The following is a 21,192-nucleotide window of genomic DNA, read 5'->3' as shown; positions in this document are numbered from 1 at the left end:
ATCTAACAAGTAATCTAACAATTCCACAACAACTACCTCATACACACAAATCTAAAGGGATGGAATAAGAATATGTACATATAAATATATGGATGAGCGATGGCCGTGCGGCATAGGCAAGATATAGTAGATGGTATAGAGTACAGTATATACATATGAGATGAGTAATGTAGGATATGTAAACATGATTAAAGTGCCATTGTTTAAAGTGACTAGTGATACCTTCATTAAATCCATTTATTAAAGTGGCCAGTGATTTGAGTCAGTATGTTGGCAGCAGCCTCTCTATGTTAGTGATGGCTGTTTAACAGTCTGATGGTCTTGAGATAGAAGCTGTTTTTCAGTCTCTCGGTCCCTGCTTTGATGCACCTGTACTGACCTCGCCTTCTGGATGATAGCAGGGTGAACAGGTAGTGGCTCGGGTGGTTGCTGTCCTTGATGATCTTTTTGGCCTTCCTGTGACATCGGGTGGTGTAGGTGTCCTGGAGGGCAGGTAGTTTGCCCCCGGTGATGCGTTGTGCAGACCGCACCACCCTCTGGAGAGCCTTGCGGTTGAGGGCGGTGCAGTTGCCGTACCAGGCGGTGATACAACCCAACAGGATGCTCTCGATTGTGCATCTGTAAAAGTTTGTGAGGATTTTAAGTGACAAGACACATTTCTTCAGCCTCCTGAGGTTGAAGAGGTGCTATTGCGCCTTCTTCACCACGCTGTCCGTGTGGGTGGACCATTTCAGTTTGTCCGTGATGTGTACGCCGAGGAACTTAAATCTTTCTACCCTCTCCACTACTGTCCCATCGATGTGGATAGGGGGCTGCTCCCTCTGCTGTTTTCTGATAATCTAAATGATAATCTAAACTATTTTAGATGCGTTTCACAATCAGCTAAACTCAGCAAAAAATGTAACGTCCTCTCAATGTCAACGGCATTTATTTTCAGAAAACTTAACATGTGTAAATATTTGTATGAACATAACAAGATTCAACAACTGAGACATAAACTGAACAAGTTCCACAAACATGTGACTAACAGAAATTGAATAATGTGTCCCTGAACAAAGGGGGGGTCAAAATCAAAAGTAACAGTCAGTATCTGGTGTGGCCACCAGCTGCATTAAGTATGGCAGTGCATCTCCTCCTCATGAACTGCACCAGATTTGCCAGTTCTTGTTTTGAGATGTTACCCCACTCTTCCACCAAGGCACCTGCTAGTTCCTGGACATTTCTGGGGGGAATGGACCTAGCCCTCACCCTCCGATCCAACAGGTCCCAGACTTTCTCAATGGGATTGTGATCCGGGCTCTTTACTGGTCATGGCAGAACACTGACATTCCTGTCTTGCAGGAAATCACACACAGAACGAGCAGTATGGCTGGTGGCATTGTCATGCTGGAGGGTCATGTCAGGATGAGCCTGCAGGAAGGGTACCACATGAGGGAGGAGGATGTCTTCCCTTTAATGCACAGCGTTGAGATTGCCTACAATGACAACAAGCTCAGTCCGATGATGCTGTGACACACTGCCCCAGACCATGACGGACCCTCCACCTCCAAATCGATCCTGCTCCAGAGTACAGGTCTCGGTGTAACGCTCATTCCTTTGACGATAAACGCGAATCCAACCATCACCCCTGGTGAGACAAAACCGCGACTCGACAGTGAAGAGCACTTTTTGCCAGTCCTGTCTGGTCCAGCGATGGTGGGTTTGTGGACATAGGCGATGTTGTTGCCGGTGATGTCTGGTGAGGACCTGCCTTACAATAGACCTACAAGCCCTCAGTCCAGCCTCTCTCAGACAGTCCGGCCTATTGCGGACTGTCTGAACACTGATGGAGGGATTGTGCGTTCCTGGTGTAACTCGGGCAGTTGTTGTTGCCATCCTGTACCTGTCCCGCAGGTGTGATGTTCAGATGTACCGATCCTGTGCAAGTGTTGTTACACGTGGTCTGCCACTGCGAGGATGATCAGCTGTCCGTCCTGTCTCCTTGTAGCTCTGTCTTAGGCGTCTCGCAGTACGGACATTGCAATTTATTGCCCTGGCCACATCTGCAGTCCTCATGCCTCCTTGCAGCATGCCTAAGGCACATTCACGCATATGAGCAGAGACCCTGGGCATCTTTCTTTTGATGTTTTTCAGTCAGTAGAAAGGCCTCTTTAGTGTCCTAAGTTTTCATAACTGTGAACTTAATTGCCTACCGTCTGTAAGCTGTTAGTGTCTTAACGACCGTTTCCACAGGTGCATGTTCATTAATTGTTTATGGTTCATTGAACAAGCATGGGAAACTGTGTTTAAACCCTTTACAATGAAGAGTTATTTGGATTTATACGAATTATCTTTGAAAGATAGGGTCCTGAAAAAGGGACGTTTCTTTTTTTTCTAAGTTTATCTACATCAAATACCTTGTACCCCTCCACATTGATCTAGTACTTCCTGTATATAGCTCCACATTGATCTGGTTCTCCCTGTATATAGCTCCACATTGATCTGGTACTTCCTGTATATAGCTCCACATTGATCTGGTACTTCCTGTATATAGCTCCACATTGATCTGGTACTGGTACTTCCTGTATATAGCTCCACATTGATCTGGTACTGGTACTTCCTGTATATAGCTCCACATTGATCTGGTACTGGTACTCACTGTATATAGCTCTACATTGATCTGGTACTTCCTGTATATAGCTCCACATTGATATGGTACTGGTACTCACTGTATATCATTTTTTTTAAATTATTAAGCCCTTATTACATCAGCTGATATCTCAAAGTGCTGTACAGAAACCCAGCCTAAAACCCCAAACAGCAAGCAATGCAGGTGTAGATGTCACGATCGTCAATGGGAGAGAGAGAGGACCAAGGCGCAGCGTGTGGAAAATACATCTTCTCTTTATTAGAAGAAGGACAACGAAACAAAACAACAAACGTGAAGCTATCAAAGACTAAGTGCAAACATGCAACATAGACACAGACAATTACCCACAAAAGCATGATGCCTATGGCTGCCTTAAATATGGCTCCCAATCAGAGACAAATGAAAGACATCTGTCTCTGATTGAGAACCACTCAGGCAACCATAGACTTACCTAGAATACTACACTAGACACTGCCCCATACACATACAACAACCCCTAGACACTACAAAAACACATACAAACCCCATGTCACACCCTGACCTAACTAAAATAATAATGAAAACAAAGATAACTAAGGCCAGGGTGTGACAGTAGAAGCACGGTGGCTAGGAAAAACTCCCTAGAAAGGCCAGAACCTAGGAAGAAACCTAGAGAGGAACCAGGCTCTGAGGGGTGGCCAGTCCTCTTCTGACTGTGCTGGGTGGAGATTATAACAGAACATGGCCAAGATGATCAAACCTTCATAGATGACCAGCAGGGTCAAATAATAATAATCACAGTGGTTGTAGAGGGTGCAACAGGTCAGTACCTCAGGAGTAAATGTCAGTTGGCTTTTCATAGCCGAGCATTCAGAGATAGAGACAGCAGGTGTGGTAGAGAGAGTCCAAAACAGCAGGTCCGGGACACGGTAGCACATCCTGTGAACAGGTCAGGGTTCAATAGCCGCAGGCAGAACAGTTGAAACTGGAGCAGCAGTATGACCAGGTGGAATGGGGACAGCAAGGAGTAATCAGGCCAGGTAGTTCTGAGGCATGGTCCTAGGGCTCAGGTCCTCCGGGAGAGAGATAGAAAGAGAGAAAGAAAGAGAGAGAGAGAACGAGAGAAAAAGAGAGAATTAGAGGGAGCATACTTAAATTCACACAGGACACCGGATGAGACAGGAGAAATACTCCAGATATAACAGCCTGACCCTAGCTCCCTGACACATACACTACTGCAGCATAAGGCTGAGACAGGAGGCTGAGACAGGAGGGGAAGGGAGACACTGTGGTATCCGACGATACCCCCGGACAGGGCCAAACAGGCAGGATATAACCCCACCTTATATATCTCCACATTGATCTGGTACTTCCTGTATATAGCTCCACATTGATCTGGTACTGGTACTTCCTGTATATAGCTCCACATTGATCTGGTACTCCCTGTATATAGCTCCACATTGATCTGGTACTTCCTGTATATAGCTCCACATTGATCTGCTACTCCCTGTATATAGCTCCACATTGATCTGGTACTTCCTGTATATAGCTCCACAGTGATCTGGTACTTCCTGTATATAACTCCACATTGATCTGGTACTCCCTGTGTAAAGCTTCACATTGATCTGGTACTTCCTGTATATAAAGCTCCACAGTGATCTGGTACTTCCTGTATATAGCTCCACCGTGATCTGGTACTTCCTGTATATAGCTCCACAGTGATCTGCTACTCCCTGTATATTGCTCCACATTGATCTGGTACTTCCTGTATATAGCTCCACGGTGATCTGGTACTTCCTGTATATAACTCCACATTGATCTGGTACTCCCTGTGTAAAGCTTCACATTGATCTGGTACTTCCTGTATATAAAGCTCCACAGTGATCTGGTACTTCCTGTATATAGCTCCACATTGATCTGGTACTTCCTGTATATAGCTCCACAGTGATCTGGTACTTCCTGTATATAGCTCCACCGTGATCTGGTACTTCCTGTATATAGCTCCACATTGATCTGGTACTTCCTGTATATAGCTCCACATTGATCTGGTACTCCCTGTATATAGCTCCACATTGATCTGGTACTTCCTGTATATAGCTCCACAGTGATCTGGTACTTCCTGTATATAACTCCACATTGATCTGGTACTCCCTGTGTAAAGCTTCACATTGATCTGGCACTTCCTGTATATAAAGCTCCACAGTGATCTGGTACTTCCTGTATATAGCTCCACCGTGATCTGGTACTTCCTGTATATAGCTCCACAGTGATCTGGTACTTCCTGTATATAGCTCCACCGTGGTCTGGTACTTCCTGTATATAGCTCCACATTCATCTGGTACTTCCTGTATATAGCTCCACATTGATTTGGTACTTCCTGTATATAGCTCCACATTGATCTGGTACTTCCTGTATATAAAGCTCCACAGTGATCTGGTACTTCCTGTATATAGCTCCACATTGATCTGGTACTTCCTGTATATAACTCCATTGTTGTGTATTTTATTCCTCTCGTTACTATTTATATTTCTTGTTTAACTGCATCGTTGGGGTTCGGCAGTAAACATGACACGGTCAAGTCTACACCCGTTGTATTAGGAGCGCGTGTGCGTGCGTGCGTGCGTGCGTGTGTGCGTGTGCGTGTGTGCGTGTGCGTGTGCGTGTGTGTGTGTGTGTGTGTGTGTGTGTGATGGCAGTGCTCCAGTCAGATGATGTACAGAACATCATTAGCCTGAGGAGAGGCTGCTGCTCAGTGATATGACACTGTGTACGTGTGTGTGTGTGTGGACGTGTTTAACTATTCTTGTGAGGACCAGAAGTCCCCACAAGAATAGTAAACAAACAAAAATTTGACCAACTCAGGACATTTTGTTAGTCCCCACAAGGTCAAATGCTATTTCTAAGGGGTTTAAGGGTTAAGGTTAGATTTAGGTTAAGGGTTAGGACCAGATAGATGGGTTGTCAGGCTGAGTAACCAGACAGATGGGTTGTCAGGCTGAGTAACCAGACAGATGGGTTGTCAGGCTGAGTAACCAGATAGATGGGTTGTCAGGCTGAGTAACCAGACAGATGGGTTGTCAGGCTGAGTAACCAGACAGATGGGTTGTCAGGCTGAGTAACCAGATAGATGGGTTGTCAGGCTGAGTAACCAGATAGATGGGTTGTCAGGCTGAGTAACCAGATAGATGGGTTGTCAGGCTGAGTAACCAGATAGATGGGTTGTCAGGCTGAGTAACCAGATAGATGGGTTGTCAGGCTGAGTAACCAGATAGATGGGTTGTCAGGCTGAGTAACCAGATAGATGGGTTGTCAGGCTGAGTAACCAGATAGATGGGTTGTCAGGCTGAGTAACCAGATAGATGGGTTGTCAGGCTGAGTAACCAGATAGATCGGTTGTCAGGCTGAGTAACCAGATAGATCGGTTGTCAGGCTGAGTAACCAGATAGATCGGTTGTCAGGCTGAGTAACCAGATAGATGGGTTGTCAGGCTGAGTAACCAGACAGATGGGTTGTCAGGCTGAGTAACCAGACAGATGGGTTGTCAGGCTGAGTAACCAGATAGATGGGTTGTCAGGCTGAGTAACCAGATAGATGGGTTGTCAGGCTGGGTAACCAGACAGATGGGTTGTGGCCAATGATCTTGAGCCTCCTTGGATGGGCACTTCTAATGTCAGCAGCCAACGGGCTAGAATTATCAAACTAATGATGACTCAGATAGATAATAATAATAATTGGACAAATAATAATAGTCAATGAGTAGAAGCAATTAACTATGAGTAACAATTAACAATTAGTAACAATTAACAATTAGTAACAATTAACAGTTAGTAGCAATTAACTATGAGTAACAATTAACAATTAGTAGCAATTAACAATGAATAACAATTAACACTGAGTAATAATTAACTATTAGTAATAATTAACAATTAGTAACAATAAACAATTATTAATAATGAACTATTAGTAACAATTAAAAGGTAGTAATAATTAACAGTTAATAATTAACAGTAAAATTACAGTAATTATTAACAGTAATAACGAACAATTAGTAATAATTAACAGTAATAATAAATAGACACTACAGTAAGAAATGGATGAGGACAATAATGAACTAGTGAGAAACACACAGGCAGTAATGTTCTGATTGGTTGTTCTACAGGTAGTAATGTTCTGATTGGTTGTTCTACAGGTAGTAATGTTCTGATTGGTTGTTCTACAGGTAGTAATGTTCTGATTGGTTGTTCTACAGGTAGTAATGTTCTGATTGGTTGTTCTACAGGTAGTAATGTTCTGATTGGTTGTTCTACAGGTAGTAATGTTCTGATTGGTTGTTCTACAGGTAGTAATGTTCTGATTGGTTGTTCTACAGGCAGTAATGTTCTGATTGGTTGTTCTACAGGCAGTAATGTTCTGATTGGTTGTTCTACAGGTAGTAATGTTCTGATTGGTTGTTCTACAGGTAGTAATGTTCTGATTGGTTGTTCTACAGGCAGTAATGTTCTGATTGGTTGTTCTACAGGCAGTAATGTTCTGATTGGTTGTTCTACAGGCAGTAATGTTCTGATTGGTTGTTCACAGGTAGTACTGTTCTGATTGGTTGTTCTACAGGTAGTAATGTTCTGATTGGTTGTTCTACTGGTAGTAATGTTCTGATTGGTTGTTCTACAGGTAGTAATGTTCTGATTGGTTGTTCTACAGGTAGTAATGTTCTGATTGGTTGTTCTACAGGTAGTAATGTTAATGTTCTGATTGGTTGTTCTACAGGTAGTAATGTTCTGATTGGTTGTTCTACAGGTAGTAATGTTCTGATTGGTTGTTCTACAGGTAGTAATGTTCTGATTGGTTGTTCTACAGGCAGTAATGTTCTGATTGGTTGTTCTACAGGTAGTAATGTTCTGATTGGTTGTTCTACAGGTAGTAATGTTAATGTTCTGATTGGTTGTTCTACAGGTAGTAATGTTCTGATTGGTTGTTCTACAGGTAGTACTGTTAATGTTCTGATTGGTTGTTCTACAGGTAGTAATGTTCTGATTGGTTGTTCTACAGGTAGTAATGTTCTGATTGGTTGTTCTACAGGTAGTAATGTTAATGTTCTGATTGGTTGTTCTACAGGTAGTAATGTTCTGATTGGTTGTTCTACAGGTAGTAATGTTCTGATTGGTTGTTCTACAGGTAGTAATGTTAATGTTCTGATTGGTTGTTCTACAGGTAGTAATGTTCTGATTGGTTGTTCTACAGGTAGTAATGTTAATGTTCTGATTGGTTGTTCTACAGGTAGTAATGTTCTGATTGGTTGTTCTACAGGTAGTAATGTTCTGATTGGTTGTTCTACAGGTAGTAATGTTAATGTTCTGATTGGTTGTTCTACAGGTAGTAATGTTCTGATTGGTTGTTCTACAGGTAGTAATGTTCTGATTGGTTGTTCTACAGGTAGTAATGTTCTGATTGGTTGTTCTACAGGCAGTAATGTTCTGATTGGTTGTTCTACATGTAGTAATGTTTGTTCTACAGGTAGTAATGTTAATGTTCTGATTGGTTGTTCTACAGGTAGTAATGTTCTGATTGGTTGTTCTACAGGTAGTAATGTTCTGATTGGTTGTTCTACAGGTAGTAATGTTAATGTTCTGATTGGTTGTTCTACAGGTAGTAATGTTCTGATTGGTTGTTCTACAGGTAGTAATGTTCTGATTGGTTGTTCTACAGGTAGTAATGTTAATGTTCTGATTGGTTGTTCTACAGGTAGTAATGTTCTGATTGGTTGTTCTACAGGTAGTAATGTTCTGATTGGTTGATCTACAGGCAGTAATGTTCTGATTGGTTGTTCTACAGGTAGTAATGTTCTGATTGGTTGTTCTACAGGTAGTAATGTTAATGTTCTGATTGGTTGTTCTACAGGCAGTAATGTTCTGATTGGTTGTTCTACAGGTAGTAATGTTCTGATTGGTTGTTCTACAGGTAGTAATGTTCTGATTGGTTGTTCTACAGGTAGTAAAGTTCTGATTGGTTGTTCTACAGGTAGTAATGTTCTGATTGGTTGTTCTACAAGTAGTAATGTTCTGATTGGTTGTTCTACAGGTAGTAATGTTAATGTTCTGATTGGTTGTTCTACAGGTAGTAATGTTCTGATTGGTTGTTCTACAGGTAGTAATGTTCTGATTGGTTGTTCTACAGGCAGTAATGTTCTGATTGGTTCTTCTACAGGTAGTAATGTTCTGATTGGTTGTTCTACAGGTAGTAATGTTAATGTTCTGATTGGTTGTTCTACAGGTAGTAATGTTCTGATTGGTTGTTCTACAGGTAGTAATGTTCTGATTGGTTGTTCTACAGGTAGTAATGTTCTGATTGGTTGTTCTACAGGTAGTAATGTTAATGTTCTGATTGGTTGTTCTACAAGCAGTAATGTTCTGATTGGTTGTTCTACAGGTAGTAATGTTCTGATTGGTTGTTCTACAGGTAGTAATGTTAATGTTCTGATTGGTTGTTCTACAGGCAGTAATGTTCTGATTGGTTGTTCTACAGGTAGTAATGTTAATGTTCTGATTGGTTGTTCTACAGGTAGTAATGTTCTGATTGGTTGTTCTACAGGTAGTAATGTTCGGATTGGTTGTTCTACAGGTAGTAATGTTCTGATTGGTTGTTCTACAGGTAGTAATGTTCTGATTGGTTGTTCTACAGGTAGTAATGTTCTGATTGGTTGTTCTACAGGCAGTAATGTTCTGATTGGTTGTTCTACAGGTAGTAATATTCGGATTGGTTGTTCTACAGGTAGTAATGTTAATGTTCTGATTGGTTGTTCTACAGGCAGTAATGTTCTGATTGGTTGTTCTACAGGTAGTAATGTTCTGATTGGTTGTTCTACAGGTAGGAATGTTCTGATTGGTTGTTCTACAGGTAGTAATGTTCTGATTGGTTGTTCTACAGGTAGTAATGTTCTGATTGGTTGTTCTACAGGTAGGAATGTTCTGATTGGTTGTTCTACAGGTAGTAATGTTAATGTTCTGATTGGTTGTTCTACAGGTAGTAATGTTCTGATTGGTTGTTCTACAGGTAGTAATGTTCTGATTGGTTGTTCTACAGGTAGTAATGTTCTGATTGGTTGTTCTACAGGTAGTAATGTTCTGATTGGTTGTTCTACAGGTAGTAATGTTAATGTTCTGATTGGTTGTTCTACAGGTAGTAATGTTCTGATTGGTTGTTCTACAGGTAGTAATGTTCTGATTGGTTGTTCTACAGGTAGTAATGTTCTGATTGGTTGTTCTACAGGTAGTAATGTTCTGATTGGTTGTTCTACAGGTAGTAATGTTAATGTTCTGATTGGTTGTTCTACAGGTAGTAATGTTCTGATTGGTTGTTCTACAGGTAGTAATGTTAATGTTCTGATTGGTTGTTCTACTGGTAGTAATGTTCTGATTGGTTGTTCTACAGGTAGTAATGTTCTGATTGGTTGTTCTACAGGTAGTAATGTTCTGATTGGTTGTTCTACAGGTAGTAATGTTCTGATTGGTTGTTCTACAGGTAGTAATGTTCTGATTGGTTGTTCTACAGGTAGTAATGTTCTGATTGGTTGTTCTACAGGTAGTAATGTTCTGATTGGTTGTTCTACAGGTAGTAATGTTCTGATTGGTTGTTCTACAGGTAGTAATGTTAATGTTCTGATTGGTTGTTCTACAGGCAGTAATGTTCTGATTGGTTGTTCTACAGGTAGTAATGTTCTGATTGGTTGTTCTACAGGCAGTAATGTTCTGATTGGTTGTTCACAGGTAGTAATGTTCTGATTGGTTGTTCTACAGGTAGTAATGTTCTGATTGGTTGTTCTACTGGTAGTAATGTTCTGATTGGTTGTTCTACAGGTAGTAATGTTCTGATTGGTTGTTCTACAGGTAGTAATGTTCTGATTGGTTGTTCTACAGGTAGTAATGTTAATGTTCTGATTGGTTGTTCTACAGGTAGTAATGTTCTGATTGGTTGTTCTACAGGTAGTAATGTTCTGATTGGTTGTTCTACAGGTAGTAATGTTCTGATTGGTTGTTCTACAGGCAGTAATGTTCTGATTGGTTGTTCTACAGGTAGTAATGTTCTGATTGGTTGTTCTACAGGTAGTAATGTTAATGTTCTGATTGGTTGTTCTACAGGTAGTAATGTTCTGATTGGTTGTTCTACAGGTAGTAATGTTAATGTTCTGATTGGTTGTTCTACAGGTAGTAATGTTCTGATTGGTTGTTCTACAGGTAGTAATGTTCTGATTGGTTGTTCTACAGGTAGAAATGTTCTGATTGGTTGTTCTACAGGTAGTAATGTTCTGATTGGTTGTTCTACAGGTAGTAATGTTAATGTTCTGATTGGTTGTTCTACAGGTAGTAATGTTCTGATTGGTTGTTCTACAGGCAGTAATGTTCTGATTGGTTGTTCTACAGGTAGTAATGTTAATGTTCTGATTGGTTGTTCTACAGGTAGTAATGTTCTGATTGGTTGTTCTACAGGTAGTAATGTTCGGATTGGTTGTTCTACAGGTAGTAATGTTCTGATTGGTTGTTCTACAGGTAGTAATGTTCTGATTGGTTGTTCTACAGGTAGTAATGTTCTGATTGGTTGTTCTACAGGCAGTAATGTTCTGATTGGTTGTTCTACAGGTAGTAATGTTCTGATTGGTTGTTCTACAGGCAGTAATGTTCTGATTGGTTGTTCTACAGGTAGTAATGTTCTGATTGGTTGTTCTACAGGTAGTAATGTTAATGTTCTGATTGGTTGTTCTACAGGTAGTAATGTTCTGATTGGTTGTTCTACAGGTAGTAATGTTCTGATTGGTTGTTCTACAGGTAGTAATGTTAATGTTCTGATTGGTTGTTCTACAGGTAGTAATGTTCTGATTGGTTGTTCTACAGGTAGTAATGTTCTGATTGGTTGTTCTACAGGTAGTAATGTTCTGATTGGTTGTTCTACAGGTAGTAATGTTAATGTTCTGATTGGTTGTTCTACAGGTAGTAATGTTCTGATTGGTTGTTCTACAGGTAGTAATGTTCTGATTGGTTGTTCTACAGGTAGTAATGTTAATGTTCTGATTGGTTGTTCTACAGGTAGTAATGTTCTGATTGGTTGTTCTACAGGTAGTAATGTTCTGATTGGTTGTTCTACAGGTAGTAATGTTCTGATTGGTTGTACTACAGGTAGTAATGTTCTGATTGGTTGTTCTACAGGTAGTAATGTTAATGTTCTGATTGGTTGTTCTACAACTTGGACTTAGCTCAGGTGCCCCCTGTTTCCATTGATCATCCTTGAGATGTTTCTACAACTTGATTGTAGTCCCCCTGTGGTAAATTCAATTGATTGGACATGATTTGGAAAGCCACACACCTGTCTATATAAGGTCCCACAGTTCACAGTGCATGTCAGAGCAAAAACCAAGCCATGAGGTCGAAGGAATTGTCTGATTTGGGGAAGGGTATCGAAACAATTCTGCAGCAGTGTAAGTCCATCATTCTTAAATGGACTCTTCCTAGAGCTGGCCGCCCGGCCAAACTGACCAATCGGGGGAGAAGGGCCTTGGTCAGGGAGGTGACCATGAACCCGATGGTCACTCTGACAGAGCTCCAGAGTTCCTCTGTGGAGACGGTCCATTTGGAGTTTGCCAAATGGCACCTAAAGGACTCTTAGACCATGAGAATCAAGATTCTCTGGTCTGATGAAACCAAGATTGAACTCTTTGTCCTGAATGCCAAGCATCACGTCTGGAGGAAACCAGGCACCGCTCATCACCTGGCCAAAACAATCCTTACCGTGAAGCATCATGCTGTGGGGATGTTTTTCAGCAGCAGGGACTGGGAGACTAGTCAGGATTGAATCAAGGATTGTTACATTTTTCTTTAATTTCTAATTGGTTCTTGTGGAATGTTTTTGGATAGCTTATCAAAATAAGTTTTCCAAATTCCTTCAGCTTGTATGTTAATATTAATTTACTAATTCTTGTGGCTCTGACATTTTTTAATTGTCCCAGAACTGATTTGGTCGATTGCGTTTTCAATTTCATCAAGTGTCTTGTTGGTATAATTCAATTTCTTGCGTTTCAGTGTATGTTTCTACTGTTTCAAATGATTCATATCGTAGCTCTGGGTAGTTTTGCTGCTTATATTTTCATTTTAAATTTGTCTTAGAATTAGAAAACACCTCTCTCTCTCTTCTCATTTTCTGCTCTGTTTTCTAATCCATTACTGCTAGATTATGGTTCCTCTCAGACACACACACACACACACACACACACACTTGCAAATGCATATGCTCCTTGTCATATAAGCAGACACCCAAATTCACGCTTCACACACACACACATTCCATTATGATTGGATCATTGCTCATTGGTTGAATGTGGTCTCTTCCTCTTCACCGTGTTGTATTTTAGAAATGTGTAATTACACACACAGCAAATACATTTGACTGTAACGGTGTCATACTAACGACATAAAGCAGTCATAACAGCTGACGTTAGACTAATGTTAGCTTAACACTACCGTGGTGCTGCTATTTTAAATATCTCAATTACTTTAAATGTAAATATTCAGATAGCTTTTATTTAAAAATAAAAGATAAGTAGTTGAATATTTATACGTGTAAAGTAAATACACTTGGCATTTAGCATCATTCCAGCTGTATTTATGGATTTTGAAAGTTATATCTCTTGAAAACTTGATCGCTGACATGCAAAACAAAATTGATATATCAACAATAGACAAATTAAACACATTTTTGTGTAATTTTCCTTTAATTGTATGTGTGACAGAGGGACAAACAGGAGGAGTACAGAGAGAGTGGTGTTTCTGTCCCCTGTGGTGAGGTGGGATGCTGGAGAGAACATACAACAAGGAGGTTATTGAGAGGTCAGAGAGAGGAGGGGTAGAGAGAGAGGGAGGAGAGAGAGGGGGGAGGGAAGAGGGGAGCGAGAGTTAGGAAGAGGGGAGCGAGAGTTAGGAAGAGGGGGGAGAGAGAGGGAGAGAGGGGGGAGAGCGAGAGGAGATGGAGAAAGAGGGAGGGGGAGAGAGAGAGGGGGGGGCGAGAGGGAAGAGAGAGAGGAGATAGAGAAAGAGGGGGAGAGAGAGAGAGGGGGAGCGAGAGGGAGGGGGAGAGAGAGAGAGAGGGGGAGAGCGAGAGGAGATGGAGAAAGAGGGAGGGAGAGAGAGATGGGGAGCAAGAGGGAGGGGGAGAGAGAGAGGGGGGAGTGAGAGGGAAGAGAGAGAGGAGATGGAGAAAGAGGGGGAGAGAGAGATGGGGAGCAAGAGGGAGGGGGAGAGAGAGAGAGGGGGAGCGAGAGGGAAGAGAGAGAGGAGATAGAGAAAGAGGGGGAGAGAGAGAGATGGGGAGCAAGAGGGGGGGGGCGAGAGAGGGGGGAGAGAGAGGGAAGAGAGAGAGGAGATGGAGAAAGAGGGGGAGAGAGAGAGATGGGGAGCAAGAGGGAGGGGGAGAGAGAGAGAGGGGGAGCGAGAGGGAAGAGAGAGAGGAGATAGAGAAAGAGGGGGAGAGAGAGAGGGAGAGAAGGTAAAGGCATCGGAGTTATCATAAAAAATACAGGGTGACAAACATGCAAGGGTGTGTGACACACATACACAAGTACACACACACACACACACATAAACACACACACACACACACACACACACACACACACACACACACACACACACACACACACACACACACACACACACACACACACACACACACACACACACACACACACACACACACACAGTGTATTATTAGACTATAGAGCTGTTTGTTTTTCAGTTTGTCGGTTGGCCTTGTACGTACAGAGGTTTACTTTTAAACAGAGATGCTTGTTCTAGGTCCCAAGAAACAAAGAGATCTGCTGTTGGATCTGATCTGGTTGTACTGTCGTCTCAAATAAAACTGCTAAAGGACCTCGGAGTTACTCTGAACCCTGACCTCTGTTTTGACGAACGTATCAAAAATATTTCAAGGGCAGATTATTTAAAAATCTTTGCAAAAATTGTGCAGAAAAGCTAATCCATGATTTTGTCACTTGTAGATTAGACTACTGCAAAGTTCTACTCTCCGGCTACCTGGATAAAACACTAAATTAACTTCAGTTAGTGCTAAACACGGCTGCTAGAACCTTGACTAGAACCTAAACATGGGATCATATTAGAACAGTTTGATTCTGGTTTCCTGTTTCCTGGTTTTCTGGTTTCCTGTTAAGGCAAGGGCTGATTTCAAGGTTTTACTGCTAACCTACAAAGCATTACATGGGCTGGCTCCTACCCATCTCCTTGTTGTCCCGAGAATTTCTAAGCAAACAGCTGGAGGCAGGGCTTTCTCCTACAGAGCTCCATTTTTAATAGAATGTTCTGCCTATCCATGTGAGAGACGCAGACTCGGCCTCAAACTTGAAGTCTTTACTGAAGACTCATCTCTTCAGTGGGTCATATGATTGAGTGTAGTCTGGCCCAGGGGTGCGAAGGTGAACGGAAAGGCTCTGGAGCAACGAACCGCCCTTGCTGTCTCTGCCTGGCCGGTTCCCCTCTCTCCCCTGCGATTCTCTACCTCTAACCCTATTACGGGGGCTGAGTCACTGGCTTACTGGTGCTCTTTCATGCCGTCCCTAGGAAGGGTGCGTCACTTGAGTGGGTTGAGTCACTGGCGTGATCATCCTGCCCGGGTTTTCAAATCAAATGTTATTGTTCACATACACATATTTAGCAGATGTTATTGCAGGGTGTAGAGAAATTCTTGTGTTCCTACAGTAGTATCTAACAATTCACAACAATACACACTGATGGTGGAGGAGATCACCGAGGGCTATACTCAGCGCTTTGCACTGTGGGTTATATCCTGCCTGGTTGGCTGGGGTCACGGTGTGCAACACTTCACATTTCACAAAAAAAAACATTTCACACTCTGCCAACCCTGATGTCCTTGCCGTGTCTGAATCCTGGCTTAGGAAGGCCAACAAAAATTCTGAAATTTCCATACCCAACTAGAACATTTTCCGTCAAGTTAGAACTGCCAAAGGGGGAAGAGTTGCAATCTACTGCAGAGAAATCTTGCAAAGTTCTGTCATACTATCCAGGTCTATGCCCAAACAGTTCGAGCTTCTAATTTTAAAAATTAATCTCTCCAGAAATAAGTCTCTCACTGTTGCCACCTGTTATAGACCCCCCCAGCTCCCAGCTGTGCCCTGGACACCATATGTGAATTGATTGCCCCCCATCTATCTTCATAGTTCGTTCTGTTAGGTGGCCTAAACTGGGATATGCTTAAACTTCTTTGGGAACTGGGGCAGTATTGAGTAGCTTGGATGAATAAGGTCTTCAGAGTAAACTGCCTGCTACTCAGGCCCAAAAGCTAGAATATGCATATTATTAGTAGATTTGGGTAGAAAAGTTTCTAAAACTGTTTGAAGGATGTCTGTGAGTATAACAGAACTCATGTGGCAGGCAAAAACCTGATAAAAAATCCAACCAGGAAGTGGAAAATCTGAGGTTTGTAGGTTTTCAAGTCTTTGCCTATCCAATATACAGTGTCTATGGGGTCATATCGCACTTCCTAAGGCTTCCACTAGATGTCAACGGTCTTTAGAACCTTGTTTCAGGCTGCAGGGAGAGAGAATAAGAGCTGTTTGAGTCAGATGTCTGGCAGAATGCCATGAGCTAAGTCAGGCGTGCGCCCGTGAGAGTGAGCTCTGTTCCTTTTCATTTCTAAAGACAAAGGAATTGTCCGGTTGAAACATTATTGAAGATTTATGATAAAAACATCCTAAAGATTGATTCTATACATCGTTTGACATGTTTCTACGAACTGTAATATAACTTTTTTGACTTTTCGTCTGAACTAATTGCTCGCGCACTGTGCATTTGGACATAAATGATGGACTTTATCGAACAAAACAAACATTTATTGTGGAACTGGGATTCCTGGGAGTGCATTCCCGATGAAGATCATCAAAGGTATGTGAATATTTATATTATATTTATATGACTATTTCTGAGTTTTGTGACACCTCTCCTTCTTTGGAAAATGGCTGTATGTTTTTCCGTGACTTGGTGCTGACCTAACATAATCGCAAGGTGTGCTTTCGCCGTAAAGCCTTTTTGAAATCAGACACTGTGGCTGGATTAACGAGAAGTTTATCTTTAAAATGGTGTATAATACTTGTATGTTTGAGGAATTTTAATTATGAGATTTCTGTTGTTTTGAATTTGGCACTAGCGTCCCCATATCCCAGAGAAGTTAACACCCCGTCCATCCTACAATCTAAGCTAGATGCCCTCAATCTCACACAAATTATCAAGGAACCCACCAGGTACAACCCTAAATCAGAAAACATGGGCACCCTCATAGATATTATCCAGACCAACTTGCCCTCCAAATACAGCTCTGCTGTTTTCAATCAGGATCTCAGCGATCACTGCCTCATTTCCTGCATCCGCTATGGGACAACTCATCACTGTCAAACGCTCCCTAAACACTTCTGCGAGCAGGCCTTTCTAATCGACCTGGCCCGGGTATCCTGGTAGGATATTGACCTCATTCCGTCAGTAGAGGATGCCTGGTTATTCTTTAAAATAAATTTCCTCACCATCTAAAATAAGCATGCCCCGTTCAAAAAATGTAGAACTAAGAACAGATATAGCATTTGGTTCACTCCAGACCTGACTGCTCTTGACCAGCACAAAAACATCCTGTGGTCGACTGCACTAGCGTCAAATAGTCCCCGCGATATGCAACTGTTCAGGGAAGTCAGGAACCAATACACACAGTCAGTTAGGAAAGCAAAGGCTAGCTTTTTCAAACAGAAATTTGCATCCTGTATCTCTAACTCAAAAAAGTTCTGGGACACTGTAAAGTCCATGGAGAATAAGAGCACCTCCTCCCAGCTGCCCACTGCACTGAGGCTAGGAAACACTGTCACCACCAATAATTCCACAATAATCGAGAATTTCAATAAGCATTTCTCTGCGGCTGGCCATGCTTTCCACCTGGCTACCCCAACCATGGCCAACAGCTCCGCACCCCCCACAGCTACTTGCCCAATCCTCCCCAGCTTCTCCTTCACCCAAATCCAGATAGCAGATATTCTGAAAGAGCTGCAAAACCTTGACCGGTACAAATCAGCTGGGCTAGACAATCTGGATCCTCTCTTTCTAAAATTATCCGCCGCCATTGTTGCAACCCCTATTACTAGTCTGTTCAACCTCTCTTTCGTATCGTCTGAGATTCCCAAAGATTGGAAAGCTGCCGCGGTCATCCCCCTATTCAAAGGGGGAGACACTCTAGACCCAAACTGTTACAGACCTATATCCATCCTACCCTGCCTTTCTAAGGTCTTCGAAAACCAAGTTAACAAACAGATCACTGACCATTTCGAATCCCACCGTACCTTCTCCGCTGTGCAATCCGGCTTCTGAGCTGGTCACGGGTGCACCTCAGCCACGATCAAGGTACTAAACAATTTCATAACCGCCATCGATAAAAGACAGTACTGTGCAGCCGTCTTCAACGACCTGGCCAAGGCTTTTGACTCTGTCAATCACCGTATTCTTAACTGCAGACTCAACAGCCTTGGCTTCTCGACTGACTGCCTCGCCTGGTTCACCAACTACTTTTCAGATAGAGTTCAGGGTGTCAAATCGGAGGGCCTGTTGTCCGGACCTCTGGCAGTCTCTATGGGGGTACCACAGGGTTCAATTCTCGGGCCGATTCTTTTCTCTGTATATAGTATCAGCGATGTCGCTCTTGCTGCTGGTGATTCCTTGATCCACCTCTACGCAGACAACACCATTCTGAATACTTCTGGCCCCTCTTTGGACACTGTTGTTAACAAACATCCAAACGAGCTTCAATGCCATACAACTCTCCTTCCGTGGCCTCCAACTGCTCTTAAATGCTAGTAAAACTAAATGCATGCTCTTCAACCAATCGCTGCCCGCACCCGCCCGCCCGACTAGCATCACTACTCTGGACAGTTCAGACTTAGAATATATGGACCACTACAAATACCTAGGTGTCTGGTTAGACTGTAAACTCTCATTCCAGAAACATATTAAGCATATCCATTCCAAAATTCAATCTAGAATCGGCTTCCTATTTCGCAACAAAGCCTCCTTCACTCATGCTGCCAAACATACCCTCGTAAAACTGACTATCCTACCGATCCTCAACTTCGGCGATGTCATCTACAAAATAGCTTCCAACACTCTACTCAGCAAACTGAATGCAGTCTATCACACCCATATATGCTCTCGTCGGCTGGCCCTCGCTACATATTCGTCGCCAAACCCACTGGTTCCAGGTCATCTATACGTCTTTGCTAGGTACAGCTCTGCCTTATGTCAGCTCACTGGTCACCCTAGCAACACCCACCCGTAGCACGCGCTCCAGCAGGTATATCTCACTGGTCACCCTAGCAACACCCACCCGTAGCACGCGCTCCAGCAGGTATATCTCACTGGTCACCCTAGCAACACCCACCCGTAGCACGCGCTCCAGCAGGTATATCTCACTGGTCACCCTAGCAACACCCACCCGTAGCACGCGCTCCAGCAGGTATATCTCACTGGTCACCCTAGCAACACCCACCCGTAGCACGCGCTCCAGCAGGTATATCTCACTGGTCACCATAGCAACACCCACCCGTAGCACGCGCTCCAGCAGGTATATTTCACTGGTCACCATAGCAGCACCCACCCGTAGCACGCGCTCCAGCAGGTATCTCTCACTGGTCACCCTAGCAACACCCACCCGTAGCACGCGCTCCAGCAGGTATCTCTCACTGGTCACCCTAGCAACACCCACCCGTAGCACGCGCTCCAGCAGGTATATCTCACTGGTCACCCTAGCAACACCCACCCGTAGCACACGCTCCAGCAGGTATATCTCACTGGTCACCCTAGCAACACCCACCCGTAGCACGCGCTCCAGCAGGTATATCTCACTGGTCACCCTAGCAACACCCACCCGTAGCACGCGCTCCAGCAGGTATATCTCACTGGTCACCCTAGCAACACCCACCCGTAGCACGCGCTCCAGCAGGTATATCTCACTGGTCACCCTAGCAACACCCACCCGTAGCACGCGCTCCAGCAGGTATATCTCACTGGTCACCCTAGCAACACCCACCCGTAGCACGCGCTCCAGCAGGTATATCTCACTGGTCACCCTAGCAACACCCACCCGTAGCACGCGCTCCAGCAGGTATATCTCACTGGTCACCCTAGCAACACCCACCCGTAGCACGCGCTCCAGCAGGTATATCTCACTGGTCACCCCCAAAGACAACACCTCCTTTGTTCTTTTGCACCCCAGTATCACTACTTACACATCATCATATGCACATATATCACTCCAGTGTTAATTTCTAAATTGAAATTACTTCGCTACTATGGCCTAATTATTGCCTTACCTCCTTACTCCATTTGCACACACTGTATATAGACTTTTTCTACTGTGTTATTGACTGTACGTTTGTTTATTCCATGTGTAACTCTGGGTTGTTGTTTGTGTCGCACTGCTTTGCTTTATCTTGGCCAGGTCGCAGTTGTAAATGAGAACTTGTTCTCAACTGGCCTATCTGCTTAAATAAAGGTGAAATATATATTTTTTTAAATAAACATGTAGGTAGGGGTGAAGTGACTATGCATAGATAATAAACAGCAAGTAGCAGCAGTGTACAAACAAATGGACCTGTCAATGTAAATAGTCCTGGTGACCATTTTATGAATTGTTCATCAGTCTAATGGCTTGGGGTTAGAAGCTGTTGAGGAGCCTTTTGGTCCTAGACTTGGCGCTCCGGTACCGCTTGCCGTGCGGTAGTAGAGAGAACAGTCTATGACTGTGGTGGGTGGAGTCTTTGACAATTTTTTAGGCCTACCACTGTTGTGTCATCAGCAAACTTAATGGTGGTGTCAGAGTCGTGTTTGGCCACGCAGTCGTGGGTGAACAGGGAGTACAGGAGGGGACTAAGTACACACCCCTGAGGGGTCTCTGTGTTGAGGATCAGATGTGTTGTTACCTATCCTTATCACCTGGGGGCTGCCCGTCAGGAAGTCCAGGATCCAGTTGCAGAGGGAGGTGCTTAGTCCCAAGGTCCTTAGCTTAGTGATGAGCTTCGTTGGCACTATGGTGTTGAACGCTGAGCTGTAGTCAATGAATAGTATTCTCACATAGGTGTTCCTTTTGTCCAGGTGGGAAAGGCCAGTGTGGAGTGCGATTGAGATTGCGTCATCTGTGGATCTGTTGGGGTGGTATACGAATTGGAGTGGGTCTAGGGTTTCTGGGATGATGGTGTTGATGTGAGCCATGACCAGCCTTTCAAAGCACTTCATGGCTACAGACGTGAGCGCTACGGGTCCGTAGTCATCTAGACAGATGACTTTCGCTTCAGTGAAGACACTTGCCAGTTGGTACCCGCTCTGAGTACACGTCCTGGTAATCCGTCTGGCCCCGCGGCTTTGTGAATGTTTAAAGATCATATCAAGATCAAGATGTCTCAGCCTACAGTATTTATGCTGCAATAGTCTATGTGCTGGGGGGCTAGGGTCAGTCTGTTATATCTGGTGTAATTCTCCTGTCTTATCAGG

This window comes from Salvelinus alpinus, chromosome 8, assembly GCF_045679555.1.
Source record: "Salvelinus alpinus chromosome 8, SLU_Salpinus.1, whole genome shotgun sequence".
Classification (NCBI taxonomy): Eukaryota; Metazoa; Chordata; class Actinopteri; order Salmoniformes; family Salmonidae; genus Salvelinus; species Salvelinus alpinus.
Note: the sequence above shows the minus strand (reverse complement) of the source record.